This window comes from Babylonia areolata, chromosome 23, assembly GCF_041734735.1.
Source record: "Babylonia areolata isolate BAREFJ2019XMU chromosome 23, ASM4173473v1, whole genome shotgun sequence".
Taxonomy (NCBI): Eukaryota; Metazoa; Mollusca; class Gastropoda; order Neogastropoda; family Buccinidae; genus Babylonia; species Babylonia areolata.
In genome coordinates, this window is record NC_134898.1 from 22,836,739 (window position 1) to 22,861,022 (window position 24,284).

Consider the following 24,284-nt stretch of genomic DNA (forward strand, 5'->3'; position numbering starts at 1 on the left):
TCTAATACAATGATCAAGAAGATGAATTTCGTCTTCCAGGATGTAACACTTGTTGCACAATCTGTCTTCTTGTGGAATATTTAAATATCTACCTTTCTCAATCTTTAGGTCATGCGCGCTTATTCTGAGTTTCGTTAAAGCTTGTCTGTGTTTTGTATCTGATATATTTAAAAGATAGGTTTCAGTTTTGTACTCTGCTACAATCGTATTATAAAATATTAGCTTTAATGTTTTTTTCTCTTTTATCTTTCCAGTATTTGATATATTCATTTTCTTTTTCTTTTTTTTTATATACGACGTATTTCAGTCTATGTAAGCTGAATGTGAATTGGTTTTTCCAAATGTGATCAAGGCCTACAATTTCGAGTATCTGTCTAACAAATATCAGCCATGGGGAAGTTGTGTTTTCTTGTTGGTACATGGACTTACATATTTTGTTGATGAGGGAAGTTTCTGGTAACTGAATAATGTGAATCCAATATGTAATAATTTGACACATTATCTTTATACTTATTGGGAATCTGCCCAGTTCACCTAGCACAGGAAGCAGCATAGCTTTTGTGTGTGTGTGTGTGTGTGTGTGTGTGTGTGTGTGTGTGTGTGTGTGTGTGTGTGTGTGTGTGTGTGTGTGTTTCAGAACTTCAAGGACGAGAAGTAGGCGAAGGAGGACGACAAGGAAGAGGAAGTGAAAGAAAAGCAGGAAAAAGAAAAAGAAAGGAGGAACCATCCTTGCTGTCACTCTCAAAACTGAGTTTCGTCAGTCTGTTTACAGAGGAGAAACACCTGGGGACGTCCCAATTGAGTCTCACCAACAACGTGTGGCTGACTATTGAAAGCGTTGGTCCCAAACAAGACAGCCATCTCCTGATGTCTACCAGCTGATCCAGTCCAGGCACTTCCCTACCCGTTCAATACTTTCTGAGATTGCTAATTCCCCCATTTGTTCTTTCGTTCCCATCTTCTGTCTCTTTTCTATCCCGTATAACTGTGTTAGTTGTTGTTTCAGTTTGGTTTCTTAGATTTATTCTTGGATGGTCAATGCATTGGGGGATGCAACAATTCAATGCAAAAAAATATGTTGTCTTTATTAGTTGTTGTTTTAGGGGGGTTATTTTCAATTAGTTTTATTTATTGATCACCATTGCGTTGGGGGGTGCGATGACTTAATGTGAAGAAATCGCGGATGAAATCAAGGGCTAAACGAACAGTTTTGTGATCATTAGAATTGTTATGTGCGATGGTACATGCCTTTTGATTAAAGTTTTGGACTTTTTTCCATCAGAATGAAAATGACTAGAGCAATTCACCCACCATTTTCTCTCTATGCACATCGTAAGACATGCCTTCTCAAATGCTTCCTTTACCTTCTGAACCAATCCAAGAACTGTTAACAAAATCAATATCCTAGTCCGTTACGTATATCTGATTCAGCACAGTCTCACCACGTAACATAACACCGCCCCTTTCTTTGTGTCAGTTGTAGACGCGTCCAAGGGTGTAGCAGACGAACAAAGCAGCTGACGAGACTGGGTGATTTTCACAACACAAGGCTGCTAGCTAGCAGACAAACACACCGTCTGAACCCAACATCATCACCACCACCCCAGTCCTCCACCCACCCACCCACCCCAACATCTCCTTCCTCTATCACCCACTCGCCAATCCCTTTCAAGGGAAAATGAAATAAGTGAACCAAGACCTTTGGTTTAGCTTTGCAGAGGGGGAGTCTGTGAATCACTTGTGACTTCAAAATCATTGCAGAGTGAAGTATTTCTCTACCTGCATAGGCATGCCAGAAATTTGATTGGGAGTGACAAAAGGACATAAGTGAAGGGAAAATTCTATATAGATAAACAAATAAACTAAATACAAATTAATTAATAATGCATTGATGAATAAACAAACAATTAACTGACTGACAAAAAGAGCTTGAAATTCTTCAAAGGTAATAATGCCAGGGTTTCTTGATGTGGTACAGCCTATTTACAATCAAAAGGGAAAGGTAAGTATGGGTAGGTAGGGAAAGGTGCTGATCAGTATGAGTATTAGTATCAGTAGCTCAAGGAGGCGTCACTGCGTCCGGTCAAATCCATATACGCTACCCCACATTGCCAAGCAGATGCCTGACCAGCAGCGTAACCTAACGCGCTTAGTCCGGCCTTGAGAAAAAAAAGAAGATACTACTACTACTACTACTACTACTACTAATAATAATAATAATGAGCTGCTGATACAACGACATAACCTTTTCATTACCACTGGCCAGTAGATCTGAAAGCGTTGGTAGACGTGAATAATTAAAACAATGCTGTCATATACATTGCAGTTAGGAGCTGTGGCTGAAATACCTTTTTCATTGGATGAAGTTTTTATTCCATGAGGAAATCGCAAATCGAGATAGTGGTTGGAAATGGGAACGGGTAGCGGGGTCTCATGAGCTTGCAGGCATTGTAGCGAAAAGTAATCATTGAAACAAAACACAAAAAACCTGACGGGACTGAATTGATCAGGACTGCACCCTCTTGTATTCGTTTTGTTGCTGTTGTTGTTGTTGTTGTTGTTGTTGTTGTTGTTGTTGTTGTTGTTGTTGTTGTTGTTGTTGTTGCTGCTGCTGCTGCTGTTTTTAATGTTGGTATTGATGACGTTGATGTTCTTATTGTTGCTGTTGTAGTTAGTGATGAACGATTTGCATTTATTTTCTTTTACTTACTTATACGTCCACGGTTGTACACTGCGTCCCACGAACTTGGGACAGGAAAAGGGCAATATGGGAGATAGAGTGTCTGAAATATTCGGATTGATGCATGTTCGGAGACAGAGTGTCTGAAATGTTCAGATTGATGCATGTTCGGAGATAGAGTGTCTGAAATGTTCAGATTGATGCATGTTCGGAGATAGAGTGTCTGAAATGTTCGGATTGATGCATGTTCGGAGATAGAGTGTCTGAAATGTTCGGATTGATGTATGTTCGGAGATAGAGTGTCTGGGATGTTCAGATTGATGCATGTTCTGAGATAGAGTGTCTGAAATGTTCGGATTGATGCATGTTCGGAGATAGAGTGTCTGAAATGTTCAGATTGATGCATGTTCGGAGATAGAGTGTCTGAAATGTTCGGATTGATGCATGTTCGGAGATAGAGTGTCTGAAATATTCAGATTGATGCATGTTCGGGGATAGAGTGTCTAAAATTTCGGACTGATGCATGTTCGGAGATAGAGTGTCTGAAATGTTCAGATTGATGCATGTTCGGAGATAGAGTGTCTGAAATGTTCAGATTGATGCATGTTCGGAGATAGAGTGTCTGAAATGTTCAGATTGATGCATGTTCGGAGATAGAGTGTCTGAAATGTTCAGATTGATGCATGTTCGGAGATAGAGTGTCAAAAATTTCGGATCGATGCATGTTCGGAGATAGAGTGTCTGAAATGTTCGGATTGATGCATGTTCGGAGATAGAGTGTCTGAAATGTTTGGATTGATGCATGTTCGGAGATAGAGTGTCTGAAATGTTCGGATTGATGCATGTTCGGAGATAGAGTGTTTGAAATGTTCGGATTGATGCATGTTCGGAGACAGAGTGTCTGAAATGTTCGGATTGATGCATGTTCGGAGACAGAGTGTCTGAAATATTCGGATTGATGCATGTTCGGAGATAGGTGTGCAGGGAGGAGGAACAAACAGGAGGAAGAAGTTTCACTTTTTGTTCGAGGACTTCTGGGAATCAGCACTGAATGGCGCGGGTCATATGTGACCTGAATAGGTCTAGAACATTGACACGAGTAAAACAAAAACAAACCAAAAATCAAAACACAAACCAAAACAAAACAAGAAAACAAATCCAGACGCAAATGATAAAGACTGACCTCATGAATAAGATATACGAATATGAATAAGAATTGTTTGAATTAAATCATAAAATCAGTAAGTACACGTGTGTGTGTGTGTGTGTGTGTGTGTGTGTGTGTGTGTGTGTGTGTGTGTGTGTGTGTGTGTGTGTGTGTGTGTGTGTGTGTGTGTGTGTGTGTGTGTGTGTGTGTGTGTGTGTGTGTGTGTGTGTGTGTGTGCTAGCAAGTACGTTGTATGTTTGCAAATAAGGAGAGTTGAAGAGGCGGACAGCATGAGCGGGTATGTCTTCGTGTTTGTATTCTTTGTGTTTTCGTGCTTGCAAGGAAATCGTCCTTATTGTGTAATGACATAATAAAGTGTGAAGTCAGAGAGAAACAAAAGCATCATGATAGAAAAGAATGAGCAAACTGAGCAAAGTAAAAAGTGGAAGAAGAAAATGGGGTAGATTGAAAGCAATTTGCGTGTGGTTAACCATTGTTTGACCTTGGATTTGGCCACAAAATTGTCATATCCTGCCTAACCTGAAAGTCACAACCTCTTCTTCTTCATCAGTGTAGCTGCAGCCATCATCAAACGTTTGATGATGATTACTACGTATAACTAAGGGGGTGTCCTGAAGAAGAAAATGAAAACGAAAATAAAACAACCCTCCCAAAAAAGAGAGAAAACCAATGAATTTAAACAAAAATTCCCACCGGCGTTTCTGTGTCTTCGGTGGAGCAAATCCAATGCCCGCAGTCGTCCTGGGAATAGAGCCGACAAGCACAGCTCCAGACTTCATCAGCTCAACCCTTCATGCAAGTGGTTGAAAGAGAGTGGGGTGGTGGCCAGGAGACGTGGGGTGGTTTCATAAGAAAGAGGGGTTAACGAAGACGGGTTTTTGAACTGCCTGAGGGAACGGTCACAGGCCGTTCCTCGTGCGATCCGTTCCATCAAGGGATTTTGTTGTTGTTGTTGTTGTTGTTGTTGTTGTTGTTGTTGTTGTTGTTGTTGTTGTTGTTGTTGTCGTTGTTGTTGTTGTCGTTGTTGTTGTTGTTGTTGTTGTTGTCGTTGTTGTTGTCGTTGTTGTTGTCGTTGTTGTCGTTGTCGTTGTTGTTGTTGTTGTTGTCGTTGTTGTTGTTGTTGTTGTCGTTGTCGTTGTTGTTGTTGTTGTTGTTGTTGTCGTTGTTGTCGTTGTTGTTGTCGTTGTCGTTGTCGTTGTTGTTGTTGTCGTTGTCGTTGTTGTTGTTGTTGTTGTTGTCGTTGTTGTTGTCGTTGTTGTTGTTGTCGTTGTTGTTGTCGTTGTTATTGTCGTTGTCGTTGTTGTTGTTGTTGTCGTTGTTGTTGTCGTTGTTGTTGTTGTTGTTGTCGTTGTTGTTGTCGTTGTTGTTGTTGTTGTCGTTGTTGTTGTTGTTGTCGTTGTTGTTGTTGTTGTTGTTGTCGTTGTTGTTGTTGTTGTTGTTGTCGTTGTTGTTGTTGTTGTTGTCGTTGTTGTTGTCGTTGTTGTTATTGTGTGTGTGTGTCTGTCTGTCTGTCTGTGTCTGTGTCTGTGTGTGTTTGTTTTATTTTTATATTTGTTTGGGTTTTCTTTTCCAGCAGACATAATATTATGTACTTCAGGTTGGGGCTGTCACTGATTTCTGGTGTTGTTCGACTCTGGCACAAAAAGTTGAGCCGGAAAAATCAGAAGTCCTGCAGGTGAAAAATGAAACTATAAAGTAAGAGTAGAAAGCAGTAAAATTAAGAGCAATGTGTAATGCAGATAACCATGAATTCACGTTAAAATTTGCCCGCCAAACTGTCACGCTTGTCATCTCTCAGTCGCGGGCCTTAAGAACCGGTTTTCCTTCAGTGTAGCTGCAAGCCAACACCAATGTTTGATAATGAATGCTACATACATGTCACTAAAGAATGAACAGGTGAGAAAACAAAACAAAATAATACAAACACATGAAACGCAATGAAACAAAATAAAATATAAATCCACAATGGATTTTCCAATTCTTCAGTAGAGCAAATCCAATCTGAAGCTATTTCCGCAAATACACCCAATAAGCAGAGCACTAGACTCTTCATGCAAGTTGGGGAGAGAGAGTGGAGGTGGGACGGGGGTTGGAGGTGGAGCTGGGTTGGAGACGTGGTTTGATAAGAGAGTTTGTCAATTTTGATCTGCCCTTGGGAACGGTCACAGGCCGTTTCTCATAAAGTCCATTCTATTATGGAATCGTGTGTGTGTGTGTGTGTGTGTGTGTGTGTTTATTTATCTATCCATTTATTCTTCTCTGGTATTTTCATGTGAATTAGGATGGGACTGACAATTATTTCTTTTCCATTATTGGGGTCACATGCCAGTTTTGTTTTTGTTTTTTTAATTCATCAAGCATTTCTTCTAGCTCTCAGACTGCGAGTCCCAACACATCAAGATCACCACAAGACCTCTGACCAAAGAGACTTGTCGGAAGCAAAACACGAACTCGTTCCCTGGCCACATGAGTCTCTTGAGGGGTTCTTAGTCTGACTAGGAAGCCCTCAAACTCGATCTACAGAGTCCAGCGAGACTTGTATAAGTCAGAACTTATCCTCCAGCTTTAATCATATGTCATTTCAAGATTTACAGCACAAAATACAAGCAAACACATAAAGGATTTTGAAAAACTCCTCTGAAGGCTAGACAGGACTTCACTTACCATGGGACTTCAATACCGTTTTGACAGACAGGGTGCTCCCCTAGAATGCCAGACGGACCTCCCACCCGGACAGACTTCCAGCACTCACCCCCTTGAGCAGCTTGACGTAAATGACGTCAGCCAATAATTCGTCGAGATGAATTCCTCCACGACTGGAAAAAAAAAAAAAATCATCGAGCGCTCTGGATCTGTGGGGCTGAGTGAAATAAAATGTGGCGTTTTTAGTGAAGTGGAGTGATGGCCAAGAGGTAACGCGTCCGCCTCGTAAGCGAGAGAATCTGAGCTCGCTGGTTCGAATCACGGCTCAGCCGCTGATATTTTCTCCCCCTCCACTACACCTTGAGTGGTGGTCTGGACGCTAGTCATTCGGATGAGACGATAAACCGGGTTCCCGTGTGCAGCATGAACTTAGCGCACGTAAAAGAACCCACGTCAACAAAAAGGTTGTTCCTGGCAAAATTCTGTAGAAAAATCCACTTCAATAGGAAAAACAAATAAAACTGCACGCAGGAAAAAAATACAAAAAATGAGTGTCGCGGTAGAGGGGAGAGTAGCCCGAATTTCCAACAGAGAAATCTGTTGTGATAAAAAGAAATACAAAAAAATGAAAAAAAGAAGAATCCAAGTGGAGTGTTGGCCTGGAGGTGACGTGCGCGTCAGCTTAAGAAGCGGGAGTATCTGACTGCGCTGGTTCGATTCCCACACTCGCCAGTATTTCTCTCCCTCTATCTCCATTAGACTTGATAATGGTGGTCTGGATGCTAGTAATTCAGATGACGTGAACATCGATTAGAAAAATCTACATCCTTAACCCAGCAGGTGCGATGGGGATCGAACTCGGATGGAATCGAGCGCTGTAACCAATGTACCACCGCACCTGTCACCGAAAGAAACGAGGTGTTCGACAATAACGGAAGCCTCCACTACTACTGTCCAACCAGTCCTTTCTGGTCCTTTTCTTTCCTTCATTGTCAAGTGGCTCTCTTAATCAGTTGGCGCTTGCTTGACGTGAGTTTGGCTGAAGATGAATGTTGCTATATTGGTGTTTTTTGTGTGTTTTTTCTATCCTCTGTGTTTAGATATCGGACCGTTTCATGAAAGTGAGTGATAGTATAGTATTCAATAGGTTGTGGTAGAGAGTGCCAAAAACGATGTATTACCACATTCTTCTATGGCCAGCAAATGTTTAAGCTGCAGCCACTGGGTTTCGATCAATCCTGACTGATACAATTCTTTACCCTTTGTCAAATGGCTCTCTCAGTCAGTTGGCGCTGGTCTGACGTTGGCGTGGCTGACAAATGATATCGTCACACAGGCCACATTTCTATTCACAGCACTTCCCTGATGCTTCTCGGAATACGTCTTAACCTACCCGGTCATCGTCATGGTTAGGTTGAGGGTGTACATTGGTATTTTATAAGTAAAGGCAGAAAAAAGATATGTGAATGAAGGGAATGTGAGAACGTTAAGAAAAACACAGAATGATAATCATATAAAGTGTATATATAATGTGGCTTAATCAAAAAGACAAACTTTGTGCTTTATTCAATTTACTATCTTGACATAGCATTATTCGAGTTTGTCTCACTGCCTTCTGACCCCCCTTACTCTCTCATGCTTGCTTGGTTTCCTTTTTGCCCCACCCACCATACTTTTCGAACGATGACAGAACAAGACGCGCAGGTGTCTTACCAATAGTTTAAACCCGACCCACAAGAAATGAAATTCATCTTGACTAGTCCTGTTATTCTTCTCTTGTCCACAAGGTATGTAACCAGTTCGCGCCTACGTCTTTTCATTTTCCATTTTGGCATAGGGTTTGAGAGTTTACAGTGATTGTTCTTAACAGAAAAAATGAAGCTTGGAGGATCATTGCCACAACATACAACCCCTTCGTTCTCTCTCTACCATCACTGTAGCCACGAGACGGCTGGTAAATGATGAGGATCAATGATGAATGGTGATGATGATGTGGGTTCTTACATGGCGCCTACCCTCGGTCGGAGACCAGGCTCTAAGTGCTTTACAAACTCAGGATCATTACCACAACATGCTACCTCCCTGGGTAGAGCCGACTGACGGCTGCATTTGGGCGCTCATTATTCGTTTTCTGTGTCATTCAGTCAGATTTTGGGCACGCACACATACACACTCAGACATGTAACAATTTACGTATATGATAGTTTTTTGTTGTTGTTTTTTACCCCGCCAATCTCGAGGTAGAGCAGTCTGTCATTGTTTTCTTTCAATTAACCAAGATAATGACATTGTTTTCTTTCAATTAACCAAGATAATGACATTGTTTTCTTTCAATTAACCAAGATAATGACATTGTTTTCTTTCAATTAACCAAGATAATGACATTGTTTTCTTTCAATTAACCAAGATAATGACATTGTTTTCTTTCAATTAACCAAGATAATGACATTGTTTTCTTTGAATTGCGTCTCTCTTAAGCACTCATAAACACTTGAGGGCGGAAGAGATGTGGCTCTATCACAATTGTCACAGTGAAATGGTCACCGTAAGGCTTGTCCATTCTTGGATTGAACTGGCTTGAATCGGGGTGCATTGCACTTGATTGGGGTGGGGGTGGGGGGTACATTCTTTTGATAGAGCTCAACTCTTTATAATCAAACCAACCGTTTTCGTCATCATCATCATTGTTATCATCATCGTCATCATCATCATTGTTACCATCATCGTCATCATCATCATTGTTATCATCATCATCATCATCAACATCAAGATGCTCGTTGGTTCCATATATGAATTATTTGTAGTCCTCACTACGCCGCTTTTCGTATTTTGAAAGTGTGTTTTCCATTTGAAAACATGTTGTCATACGTTATCAATATGTATTATATGATGCCAAAAGATATAAGTGGAATGACACACACAAACGACGGGCGCCATAGCCGAATGGTTAAAGCGTTGGACTTTCGATCTGAGGGTCCCGGGTTCGAATCACGGTGACGGCGCCTGGTGGAGATTTTTACGATCTCCCAGGTCAACATATGTGCAGACCTGCCAGTGCCTGAACCCCCTTCGTGTGTATACGCAAGCATAAGATCAAATACGCAAGTTAAAGATCCTGTAATCCATGTCAGCGTTCGGTGGGTTATGGAAACAAGAACATAACCCAGCATGCACACCCCCGAAAGCGGAGTATGGCTGCCTACATGGCGGGGTAAAAACGGTCATACACGTAAAAAGCCCACTCGCGTATATACGAGTGAACGTGGGAGTTGAAGCCCACGAACGCAGACGAAGAAGAAGAAGACAACACAAACTTCACACATCTCAGTCAATGTGATGATGATACAGCATGGCCAAACCAGTGCATTGTTTTCTTGAGATGACTCCGGCTCCCTACGCCAGTGAATTCTACTGACCCCGACAATACTTGTCCGGTACCAGTCATACTTTCACAAACACGCAACCCCATTAGGGTGTACTTCAATGACACGCTTTTAGACAAACATTAACGTGAAACATCAGTGATGAAAACAGAAGATGAGCGCAGGAAAGAGACAGGGCATGGGCCGGGTATTAATTCTAAAGAAACAACAACAACAACAACAAAATAATGGCCTAAAGTATGATGAAACCTTTCAACCAGACACACGCTAAGTACATTCATGGGCTGACAAAGAGATGTGTACGAACAAAGGAGACACGATACGACCAGGATATACGTTCACTTGCTCCGAATGCTTTCTTCGCGTGTCTGACAAGTAAAAAGACCTGAACTTGCACAACACTCCAAAGAAGATGATAGAGTGGGGAGACGTGTGAAAGCATCGTAGAGGTAGAGGGGGGAAAAAAAAGAAGTCAAGCAAATGGAAAATGTCTGTCTGTCTGTCTGTCTCTCTCTCTCTCTATCTATCTATCTATCTATTTGCCTGTCTGTCTGTCCGTTTGTCCGACCGTCCGTCCGTCTATCTATGTATCTATCTATCTATCTAACTATATCTGCCTCTGTCTGTCTGTCCGTCTATCTGTGTACGTATCTTACTCTTTATTGATCTGTCTATCTATATATGTCTCTGCCTCTGTATGTCTATCTGCCTGCCTCTGTCTGTCTGTCTGTCCGTCTATCTGTCTACATATCTATCTATCTGTCTGTCTATATATCTGTCTCTGTCTGTCTGTCTGTCTGTCTGTCTCTCTCTCTCTCTCTCTCTCTCTCTCTCCCCCTCTCTCTCCTCTCCCCTCTCTCTCTCTCTCATTCTCAGTCCCTCTTTTCTTTTCTTCCCCACTCCCCAGACTTCATCAAAGGGCGACAACAGGAGGCACAATGTCAGTAGCTCCTGCCAGCAAGATCCAATCAGCACTGTCTGGTCCTAATATTGTGTCACTTCTGCGAAGTCTGTACTCGTTTCATAATAATAATAATACTTAATAACCGGTAATCGTATCCGTAGACAAATTGCAAGATCACAAATGTATCTTAATCATCACAAAAAAATAAAACAAACAAACTAGCCCCCCACTCCCCCCCCCCAAAAAAAAAACCACAAAACAAACCCAAACAAACAAACAAAAAAACACAACAAAAAACAACAACAAACAAACAAACAAACAAACAAACAAAAAAACAAAAAAAAACCCACAAACAAACAATGACAACAAAAACAAACCACACACACAATATGATTAAAACAAAACAGCAAATATTCCGAAAAAGTGTCGCCGAAAAACATATTTGTTTTTTTGTTTCCTTGCTTGCGTTTTTGTTTGTTTGCTTAAACTTTTAGATCATTTCATTACAAGAGAGAGAGAGAGAGAGAGAGAGAGAGAGAGAGAGAGAGAGAGAGAGAGAGAGGTGATATAGCAAAATCAATTCAACTGAAAGGACACTAATCAAGCCATATGTTTCTTTGTTTCTTTGTTCGTCTTGTAATAATCCAGCCGCAAATGAGGGTTTGTTTGTTTCTTTGCTTGTTTTGTGATAATCCAACCGGAATAAAAACTGCTATGTTGAAACAAACAAAAAAAAGTAAGAGTATGCTGACAACAAAACATGCTTAAAAAGCACTCTGGATTTATCAAGGGGACGACCTCAATCGACTCAGACAGCACAAAGCACCTCATGAACTGTGGCCATTCCTTTGGGAACCGCATCATCGCTCCATTACTGAGCAACATCAACGTAAATACACAGCAATAAAGGCACTGAGGGGGACATAAGGGAAGGCGACCGGATGACTACATAAAACGGGAACACACGGAAGAGCGTTATTAACAACGCTTTTTGCACGTCACGCTGTAAGGGTTTTTTTTTCTTTTCTTTTCTTTTTTTTTCCCAAAAGAAAACCCTACGCAGAGGAACAATCTGTCAAACCAAGATTGGCAAACTCCTGGAGACTTGACCACACACGCATCTTCTTCTTCTTCTCACGGATCGACTAAATCTATACCTCTTTTGTACCTTATGAATGCTAGATATCACACACACACACACACACACACACACACACACACACACACACACACGCATATATATATATATATATATATATATGCGTGTGTGTATGTATGTATATACATATATATATATATATATATATATATATAGAGAGAGAGAGAGAGAGAGAGAGAGAGAGGTGTTTTTTTTTTTTTTTGTGTGTGTGTGTGTGTGTGTGTGTGTGTGTGTGTGTGTGTGTGTAGTATCAGGACGAGGTCGAAGCAGACGCCAGATTGTGAAATGTGTGTGGTGATAACGCTTCGAAGTTGGGCGGTGCACGAACCGTTCACAACTACACGTTGTTCTCAATTTAGGCACACCTTCCCTAAGATGCGATACGATATGATCACAATACAATACGATGCAACGCAATACAATACACATTGATAATCAGGTTCTGTGATCCAGCTAGGTGTCTCTTCGCCAGGCACGACGCGTTTATGACTACGCGTGTCATTCTGTCATGCTAAGCCATCTGTTCTTTCTGGTCTCCTATCTCTGGTCTGTTTCGTCTGTTTTTTTTCCCATGTTGCCGGTAAAAAGGACATTTTACGTTGATCTGAGCGGAATATTCCCAGTGGATAGGATGCTTGTCATGAAGAGACTGGTAATATATTAGTCTGGTCTAGACTGATGTGGTTTGTCCTTTGGGAACGCTAGTCTGACCAGGACGTGTGGTCAAACGCCATGGTTTGACTGCGTTGTCAGACTGTATGGCGCGGTATAGTGATGGGTGTCAGAAATGTGTGGTTTATCTCAAGGTCACAGTTACATTTTTTTTCTTTCTGCAAACTCTCTCTCTCTCTCTCTCTCTCTGTCTCTGTCTCTCTCTCTCTCTCCACCCCCTCAAAACCCTTACTACCTGCTACCAATTGTGCTTGGGGAAGTGGACTCAAAACCCTTCCTACCTGCTACCAATTGCTTGGTGAAGTGGACTCGCAATTGATCTCTCTCTCTCTTCTTTTTTTTTTTAATAATTAAGAGGCTTCCATTAAGGTACATACGTGCGTCCTTGACTCTCAAAAACGAGAACGAAAGCACTACAGTCTCAGCTAGGGAGCGAGTCCGCGGGACGCACTAAAAAAACAAAAATCGACATCGACCGAAAATTTGAACGAACTCGGTCAACCAACACCGCTTGCTTCCTCTTGTTTTACTAGTTTTCGGTCAGCATCAGGTGTTCGTAGATGTCGGCGACTGCTCATGCAATGTTCATTACTTTTGTCTTATTTCCCTTTACAGGAAACAGTTTCCATTTCTGGTGAACGCGGCTTATAACGACACTTGATCAATCTGTGATTCTGTTCGATTTTTTTTTAATGTCTCTGTTATCGTGCCCGGCGCTTCAAAACGCAAACAAGTCGAAAAAAACCCAAAAAAACAAACAAACAAACAAACAACAACAAAACAAAAAAAAAAACAAAAAAAAACAAGCTGTTTCTGAATCAGCGGATGTCGACCAGCCAGTTTCAAAAGGGGGCGAACCGCCGAAAAGGAAAAGCTGCACAAATCAACGTTTATGGGAGAAGGAGTCCAAATGGCTGCAGAACAACGAAGAAGCACGTGCGATGATGTGCTGAACGTGAGCGAATTTCTCGAACTAGTCGAAGAATTCATCGTGCAACTCACGGGAAAAGAATGCTTTTGTGACAGGATCAATGAACTTTCAAAGTTCGCCCTTGTTCAGGCTCTGGGGGAAAAAAAAAGAAAGAAAAGAAAAGAAAAGAAAAGCGATGACCACGTGTTAGTTAGCACAAACAGCAGAGGTCAGACAAGAAGAGATGGTCGTCGTGAAATCATCATCGGTAGGAAAACACAGGCTTTGTATGCACAAGTCAGAGATGGACTTATTCTGGCCCAAGATGATTTGTTGCACACACACACAGACACACACACACACACACACACACACACACACACACACACAGAGTTAAAACCATATTTACCTGTGTCATGTACAACATCAGCAGTTCCATCTGCTTCCATTTGAAATGTCTTATATGATTATCAACACATGTTTGAAATATTTCAGTTCAGTTCGGAGCCCACTTGACTCTTTGATGTAATTGTACTGGTTGACTAGTTAGTTTGTTTTATTTCGTTTATATATATATATATATATATATATATATATGCTAATTGAGGAGAGAGAAACAGGGAAAGTCGTGAAAATTTAAGGCATGAATGGGGTGGGGGAGATGACGGATTTTCGTCTAAAATCACAAATGTTGACAGACGTTAAGCAACAGAACGAACACACACACACACACACGCGCGCGCGCGACCGAACGTGATTTTTTTATGTGGAGTGTCATGCACGTTGGAGCTGTTGCATGTTCACGTGCTTGCTTACGTTCATCAGCAGCTGAATGGGGACGTGACTCCATAATGCTGAGTCAGGATGAGCAAATGATTATACTGTTGCACGAGAGTTGCATAGGAGAATCGTTTTGGGCTGCATGTGTATGAGTTGGGAGGTGGTGGTGTAACGATTTTGCAGTTTGATGTTAGTCGAATATTACCAGCCCAAGAGATTATTCGTGTCAGGGCAAGCTCGTTCGTCAGTGGACGACGGTAGGTATGAATGCAAGAAAAAAAAGAAAAAAAAAGAGATACAGTTCGATCTTGTGGTGGTGATTTGAGAGGGATTAGATTTTTTTTTTATTTTTATGTAAGCCGTTGTCAGTTATATTGTATATTGGCGGATGCTGTTTTAGTCCAGTGAAGTAATTTGTTTATGAATTGCTCAAGAGAAATAATATGCGCTTTTTCGGAAATTAGTTATCAATGACAAGGAGCAATATGATTATGTTAAATCTTTATATTGAACTCTCTGTTTGGATAAACATGTGTGAAGGGAGGTAAATGGAAATATTTATGGATTGTGGAATATTAATGTGGGGAAAAAGGAGATGGTAAAAGAATTACTTTACGTGGTTGTTTTGACACCAGTTAACTATTATGTAATGTGGAGATACGGACGAGAATGATACCACTACTGTTGCAAGTGTTACTGTTGTTACTTTGTGTGGACGATGTACTATTAATAATGAAAGGCTTTTCGAAGTTAAAGAGGAGAGCGAGAGACTGTTGGTTTCTTAAATTTCCCTCATGGGTTGTTAGGCTTTTCACTCCAGGAATTGCTAGTGTGTTATTCAGAGCTTTTTTTTTCCCGGGAGAGAGGCAGAGGGTTACAGCTTACGGCGACGCGTTCTACGCGTCGAGGTGAAGTAGTGGAGACCCAGGAACTAGGCGATAGTCTGTGAGAGACAGCGCTGCTTGAGGAGCACGCTGACAGTAGCTGTAAAGCTGCTGAGGTGGACCTGCCTGGCGGACGAGACGGTCCGACCTGTGGGTCGATGGAGCAACATTTTCTCAAAGAAGTGACAGAGACTGGATCGTATCATGAGGATTCATTTGACAAGCTCAGGGCATTCCAATCACAACACGGTTTATCACAAACATGGAGGGAATATGAAAAAAAAGGTTTCCAACACTAATGTGCAGACATTGAAAGATTTTCCTGCATCTTGGATTCAAGTCATCTTCCCATGAATCATGGAGATATCAGGCAGCATGGTTTTCAACAGCTGGTCAGATACAGACATGCATACATCGAAAGATCTTGCCTGCATCATGGCTCCAAGTCATCTTCTCCAGACACAAGGAGCTATTAGGCATCATGGCACTGGACAGCTGTGGAGACCACTGGCCAGATATACAATGGTTGATGCAGGAGAGGCCAGAGACTCTTTTCCGCAGTTCAGATCCATGCTTTGCAAAACATCTTAGGCGGAAAGACTTGTAGGTCCTGTGCAAAGACATCATGACAAGCTGCTAGGATATATTCCCAGAATTTTGCACCTTGTCTGAAATTTCTGTCGTCCCCTTGATTGCAATCATTTTTTTAAAATAATATAGTAGAGGAGGAAATGACATGTTGGCATCATGTAAAAATACTATCAGTAGCTACTGATTGTGTGTTTTGTGTTGTGTTATGTACCTGCTAATGAGATTGTATGCATGTGCACTGTGTTGAGTTCAGTGTTACTTGTTTGAATGAAATCAGCTTGTTTGAAGAAAAAAATAATAATGTGCATATTATTTGTGTATATGACATATTCCTCCCCATCACTCATTTCTTGGCAGTGCGTGTCACTATGTATTGCTGTCACTTTCACCCGTTCAATGCGTGTGTGAGCTGATTGTAAAGCATTGTTTGGATGGAATGATGCTTTCTTGACATGCATCTAGTTGGTCTCTCTAGAACCACCAGGAGATTCCCTGAAATGTTTGAGGGGGCGTCCCGTGTGCCCTCCCTGAGTAAACCAATTGTATGTAGGAAGCCCCCTCACCACTCTCTCTCTCTCTCTCTCCATTCCACCTCCATCACACCCATCCCCGCTACCAGTTGTTGATGGGGCAGTGGAGTCATTATTTAACTTTGTCATTGTCAGTGTCAGTACCAGTGCCAGTTATAGTCTCTCCACCCCACCCCATCTCTCTTTCTCTCTCTTTCTTTCTTTTACTCTCCCTCGCTCTTTCTCTCTTTCTCTCTCTCTCACTCTCTCTCTCTCTTCTTTTCTCTTTCATCACTTTGTCATTGTCAGTGTCAGTACCAGTGCCAGTTATAGTCTCTACCCCCCCCCCCCCCCCCCCCCCCCCGCACCATCTCTCTCTCTCTCTCTTTCTTTCTTTTACTCGCCCTCGCTCTTTCTCTCTTTCTCTCTCTCTCTCACTCTCTCTCTCTTCTTTTCTCTTTCATCACTTTGTCATTGTCAGTGTCAGTACCAGTGCCAGTTATAGCCTCTACCCCCCCCCCCCCCATCTCTCTCTCTCTCTTTCTTTCTTTTACTCGCCCTCGCTCTTTCTCTCTTTCTCTCTCTCTCTCACTCTCTCTCTTCTTTTCTCTTTCATCACTCTCTCTAGACCTTCGTCGGTTTTTAACGATTCTCGCCTTCTTCCATTTCCCCCTCGAGGAAGAGACTTAATTCAACGCAAACATCTCTTCGCTACTGTTATCTGAAAACAATATTGTAATGTTGCACTCACGCATAATTCTTCTTTACCCGGTACCTACTGGTCTCGCGTCCAAACAGGGTTTAGTCTCGGGTAAAAGTGGCGGTCTGTTTTCCCTGGACGTTTGGGCAGCCAAACCCATTGAGAGCGTTAGTGTAACACCTCTCGTGGGAACTGTGAACGTAAACTATCGGCGACCAAAACAAACATGAAAACAACAAGGGGGTATAGGAACTGTGGAATGGAAAGGTAGCAGAGGGTACTTTGTAATAATAATACCACTCATTCAGCCAGACGTATCAAGTTTGCGCCGACTGATAAAAAAGGACACTGTTCTAGTACAGAACAATGGTAGGACCAAACAAGGCTAATTGGATCATGGTGGCTTTTGGGGCAGAAGCGTATCAGATCGCTTCTGGTCATTGTTATCTTTCGATGATGGAGAGGTAACAGACAGAGGGCAGAACTTGGAATGACACAGGAGACACACACACATACACACACACACACACACACACACACACACACACACACAGGGGGGGGGGAGTTAGTTAAAGTAGGTCACAGCCTCTTCTGAAGGAACGTTTTTATGCGGCAGATTGAGATAGACAGAAAGACCGAGAGAAAGACAGAGAGAGACCGAGACAGAAAAATAGACAGACTGACATGCGGAGGCAGACCACAAAAAAAAGAAAAAAAAAGAAATGGCAAACATTTTGGTATCTCTCAGACAGAAAACAAAGAAGAAGAAAAAGGAGAGGAAAAACAACAACAACAACAATAACAACGGAAACAAGAACAAGGAACAAAAACACGAACAGCAAGAAGTATTCACTCACAAGTAAAATGCCAAGAATAAAGCATGTGAAACACTTTGCAAAAAATGCTGGTGCTTAATGTCCTGGATGCAACGGAGGCCACAAAAAGAAGCAGAAGAAGAAGATGAAGAAGAAAGAGGAGCAGGAGGAGGAGGAAGGAGAACAGGAGAAGACGAAACACGAGTACATCAGAAACACAATGGTAAGAAAGGTATGTAACATTGAATCTGAAATCAGTGTTGACGTCAACGATCTCTTCTATATGCCTTTGACTTTGGCTCTATCTCTCTCTGTGTCTATGCATATGTCTGTATGAATGTCTGCCTACCTGTCTGTCTATTCCAATATATATGTCTGCCAGTCTCTCTCTCTCTGTCGCTGTCTGTCTGCCTGTCTCTCTCCTACACCCCTATGCCACACGAAGGATTTAAGCTATCTTTATCTGTCTGTCTCCCTCTCTCTCTCTCACTCTTTCTCTGTCTCTGTCTCTCTTTCTGCCCACGCTCTGTAACCTTTACATGAAAAGAAAACAATATACTTCGGGGAATTTGTCAAGGCTTCTTTCTCTGATTCGGTGCATTTCCTTTCTCCTTTCCCCTGAGCTGTGCCATTTTACCGATAGCTGAGCATTTGCGTGGGTAGGTTTCAAGAGAGTAGTTACAGTTACACCCCCAGTGTAAGTAATCCAAAGAAAACAAGAGAGGCAAGGCCTTCAAGACTCACTTGTGATAAATTAAGTCCCCTAGCATTAATTACAGAGTAATTTCCCTTTTTTTACTATCTGCACCAAAACGTTTGCAAAATAAATAAAAATTCCATGCTTAGCAAAAGAAGTTCCTGTTTGAACAAAAAAATTGATAATAATGACTCCTCTTGTTGTTGTGTCAGAATAAGAGGTCAAAGTGCCACTTTTAGATAATACAAAAAATATAAATATAACAGTAAATGCAGTTTGCATATAATTAGGCTTCATTTTTTATGTTTTTGTGCCCATCCCAGAGATGCAATATTGTTTTAAACAAGATGACTGGAAAGAACTGAACTTTTCCTATTTTTATGCCAAATTTGGTGTCAACTGACAAAGCATTTGCAAAGAAAATGTCAATGTTAAAGTTTACCACGGACACACAGACAGACACACACACACACACACACACACACACACACACACAGACAACAGAACACCGGGTTAAAACATAGACTCACTTTGTTTACACAAGTGAGTCAAAAACCCACTGCCACCTTTCCTGAAGACACAACCTATCTACTCATAAGACTGAGAACCATGAGGACACTGAACGTGAGCGCAGCGATAGCAATACTGTCTTTCAATTTACAGTGGTAGGTGGACTAGTTGTTTTCACTGAATTAGGTAGGCATATCTTTATATCGAAAAGGGTAATGTGGGAAACGACTATATCATTCGGATGAGACGATAAACCGAGGTCCTGTGTGCAGCATGCACTTAACGCGCGTAAAAGAACCCACGGCAACAAAAAGGGTTGTTCCTGGCAAAATTCTGTAGAAAAATCCATTTCGATTGGAAAAACAAATAAAAAATACAAAAGAAAGAAAGAAAAAAAAGTGGGTGGTGCTGTAGTGTAGAAAAGAGAAATACAATACAATACAATATATATATATATATATATATATAGAGAGAGAGAGAGAGAGAGAGAGAGAGAGAGTATGGTACAATGTATGCAGTATAAATGAAGGAACACCCGACAGACATGGAGAGAGAAAGTGGAGCAGTACCATAAGTAGTAGTTGTTGCAGTAGTAGTAGTAGTAGTAGTAGTAGTAGTAGCAACAGCGTGAACACAAACTGCCCAGTGCTTGGTAACAGGTCCAGTGGTCTGTATAATCAACTTAGCGCTGAAACTTGAGACTGATACTCACGGAGAGATATAGAGAGATGAGAGGCTTTTTTTTTTTGACTGCCAAAAACTTCTGAACTTCTGGACTCCCCCTCCCCTGCGCCCCACCCCCCGACCCCCTCTCTCCCCCCCTCCCGTATCCCCTTCCTCAAAGAAATCTTGAGAGAAAATTATCTGTTGATCGGCTGTCAGTCCTACAGGAAGGGGCTCCGTATAGGGATCAGTCCAGTTGTTCGTTTATTTGTTCATCTAAGATGATGATATTAGACTCTCTCTCTCTCTCTCTCTCTCTCTCTCTCTCTCTCTCTCTCTCTCTCTCTCTCTCTCTCCAGTCATTGTGATGTAAGGGCAGCACCTTGAGGTGTTCCGTTACCAATGTACAACACCCCAAAAGCATAATTATTCTTAACCCGACCAACACCCCGAAAACGGAGTATGGCTGCCTACATGGCGGGATAAAAACGATCATACACGTAAAAGCCCACTCGTGTACATACGAGTGAACGTGGGAATTGCAGCCCACGAACGAAAAAAACAAACAAACAAACAAAAAACACACACAAAAAAACAGCCCAACGTTAACCCCTTGACTTCCGCGCAGCACGCCCCTCAGAGAAGGGTTATCACTTTAATGAACTAAGATGCAGATGATATTATGCCAGGATGTCAGCTACTGTTCCCTGTTTGGAAGTCTTCCTCTTTGGTCAGCAAAACCACTTACTACATCAATGAAATGTACGCAAACAAGTGTGAGGAATGTAGTAAAAAATCATGTCACTATGACCTCATTTCACCAAGCTTCAGTTGTCAAGGGGTTATTATATCTGTCTGTCTGGGCCATGTGACAGTATCTCCAGAACCATCCGGCAGAGCCCCGGAGGGAGTCCCCACCCTTCCCCGCCCCCTTCTCTGTCTTGTCTCTGTCTCTCTCTCTCTGTCTCTCTCTCTATCTTTCCTTCGTTCCCGCCACTTACGTCTGATTTGATTTCGTCCCTGTATTCCCAAGCAGAAGATTAATTTGACTGAATGCAGTCTCGTTATAATAGTATATGCGCAATGATATTTAGACCTATATGCATGTGTTTCTTAACATGATGTACTTATGCATACATCCATGTTACATTGTACGAATATTGAAACATAGGGGTAATTTGACTTGCCTAGCATCAGGTTTCTTCCAGTCGTCATTTGGTTGTGATACATTCTACAGAAAGCCAACGATATTTGACTTCCATTGCCCTTTCCCCCCTCAATTCACATAAAGAAATCCATTGTATATTTTGAGGTGTGTGTGTGTTTGTTTGTTTTGGTGTTTTTTTAGTTGTTTATTTTTTTTTTTTTTTATTGAGCACTATGTCTTGTCTTTTCCGAGTGTAATTTTCCCAATCAAATCATCTTGCCATCGATAGTGTGTGGTGTGTTTATGTGTTGTTGTTTTTCTGTGTATGTTTCGATATGCCTTAGTGTTTGCTATACCTCATTTTCATCTTCCTTGAATTACTGTCTTCGATTGTCTGTGGCTGGAATTTCTCATTCGCTATTTTATAAAGCGATTTCCTGGTTTCGATCCAGCAGGCATTTCATGATTGAATCAAGGCTTAGCAAGTTGTTTTGAAGGTGCATCTGTTAAGAAAAAAAAAAGTTGATGGCTGGCTCATCAGGGTGTCAAGGTTTTATGATGAGTGAGTTGAAGTATTCATACAGACTTGGAAAGATCGTGGGGGTGAGATTTTGACTTATGTATATATGATAGTCAGTCGTGTCCGACTATGACCATCAGAACAGCAGAGGAGGCAACTGTTGTTCCGACTATTTCAGCTAGAAATTGATTATAGTGGAGAGTGTCTTGCCCAAGTACGTCCCCACTCTCTCGGCCAAGAGGGTTTTAGGACAGTCGGCGTTGGGATGGTTCCCAATGGCCAACTAGCCCACAAGGCTGCAGCACTAACAGCCAGTGCAATTTCGCCTCCTAGTTTGAGAGTCATAGTCCTTCACAAAAGACTAAGCTGTAAATGGTTTCCCATTGACTGGAGAAACCATTGATAATACAGCTCTCACTTTGCTGTTGGCCCAAATGTAAACTTATGTCAATCTGTGATATAAGCCGAGTGTTGGGCCTAAATATATATTTTCTATTTAGACTCACCGATCCTCTTATTCTTAAGATGTAGGAGCCCTACAGCCTTCGAAAGATTGCACAGCCTTGGGAAGATCATGTAGATGTGATTTTAACCTTTATGTATCTTATTGAATCAAGAGTCTTGTGTGTACTATTTTGTATGTGTGTGTGTTAGTGTGTGTGTTAGTGTTATTGTGTGTGTGTGTGTGTGTGTGTGTGTGTGTCTGTCTGTCTGTCTGTGTCAGACAGTTATGTTAGTGAGAGTCTGTGTGTCTGTGTGTGGTTATCAGTGCCTGAGATACAGAGAGAGAGAGAGAGAGAGAGAGAGAGAGAGAGAGAGAGAGCCTTAGTGAAACAAGTGAACCTTAAACGTATACGACAGGAAGACAAAACAATTTTTCACCGGGTAGATTTTTTTTTTTTTTGTTCTTTGTTTGTTGTTTGTTTGTTTTTTGTTTTATGCTGATGTTTTGTTTTAGTTTTGTAGGTGTTTTTTTTCTTCCACTGTGGTATTTCTTGTGTGTGCGTGTGTGGGAGGAGGGGACGGGATGTCTGTGCATTAGTTCTGAGAGCACAATTGTCTACAATGTGATAGATATGTTATAACGATAACCTCCTCCTCTGTCGCCCTCCATTCTCTTTGTCTTTCTTCTTCTTCTTCTTCTTTTTCTTCTTCTTCTGCGTTCGTGGGCTGCAACACCCACGTTCACTCGTATGTACACGAGTGGGCCTTTACGTGTATGACCGTTTTTACCCCGCCCTGTAGGCAGCCATACTCCGCTTTCGGGGGGGTCTTTGTCTTTCAATGTTTATCACTCTGTCATCCCCCATTTCTTTCTGTCTTATTCAGTGCTATCAGGCATCTCGATTCCGGATAACACTTTTCGTTCCATCGTCGTTCTGACTCCCTTTCAGACTATACAACAACAACAACAAATTCTCCCCCCAGGCCATCATTCTGTCTGCCGAAGATTCAGCAGCCATTATACAGAGAGCATCCTTCCATAAAGCCCCCTTCCTTTCCATTTGCACTGCCTTTTCAAAAGAGGGATTTGCGTGAACAGGAGACATAATGGCTTGACGGTTTGACCCTTCCAGTACTTTGAACCAGTTCACATTGGTTAACAGCGCCGTGTACTGGGGTTCTGTATAATGGATGGGCTAACTGTAAGAGAGAGAGAGAGAAAAAAAGAAAAGCCCACATCGTCTTTAGTTGTGTTTTTCGGTGGGATTTTTGTCTGTGCACTTGTACAAGAGTGAAGGGGTTGTCTATGGTTGTTTTTGATTGGTGTTATTGCTTTCTATCTATCTGTCTATCTGTCTGACTGTCTATCTATATATCTATCTGTTTGTGTCTGCCTGTCTGTCTTTGCATCTATGTATGTGTGTATGTATTTATGTATGTATGTATCTATCTATCTTTGTGTTCTTCTTTCGTCTTCTGTCTGTCGTTCGTTTTTCGTCTAAATCAATGTCTGTCTGTCTGTGTTTGTCTTTATTTCTCGGTGTCTGACAGTATGCTTGCTTCTCTCTGTCTGTGTGTCTGTCTGTCTGTCTGTCTGTCTGTCTGTCTGTATCTCTATCTCTCTCTCTCTCTCTCCAACCCTCTGTTTCACACACACACACACACACACACACAAACACACACACACACACACACACACACACACACACACACACACACACACACACACACAGAGTTTTACTTATGTGGGGGTTTTTGCATGTCAGTCGAACTTTAATCTATTGTTCACAAATGTCGTATCTTAACATGAGCCTTCTGTTCCTTGCTTTCTATCTGTCTATCTGTCATTTTCATTTCGTCTATGTAAATATTTTCCTGTCTGTTTGTTTGCCTCTCTCTCTCTCTCTCTCTCTCTCTCTCTCTCTCTCTATCTCTCTATCTCTGTCTTTCTCTGTGTCTCTCTTGTCTCTGTATCTCTCGCTCTCCCTCTCTGTCTTTCTCTGTGTGTGTCTCTCTTTGTCTGTCTGTCTGTCTGTCTCTGTATAATAATATCTTCCAGTTTCACCACTGTCACCATTTTTCCAGTCATACAACGGGTTGAACAAGCATCTTTACCATGCCATTCACAAAATACTTGGAGGGTGTATCATTCGTTATATATACGTACTGTGTCTCTTGGTTCACCTTGGGGAGACGTTTATTGAAACTGGATTGATGCTTACGGTCTGAGGAGAATGTCATCTCTGTCTGTCCCTCTCCACCCCTCTTTCTCTCTCTTTGCATTCCATTTGTGAATGCCACACAAATGCAAAGAAAAATATAGTTGGTTCTTTTCATTTACAAGAATATTCCAAACAGAAAAATAATATTATGATAACATCAAACAAGTGGCACAGAAGAAACCTAGCCAGATTTAGACTGAGAACACTTGGTTTTAATGCCATTGAAAGATGGTTTGAAACTGGCACGGCAACACAGTCTCTTTGTCCAATATGAAACTCAGCT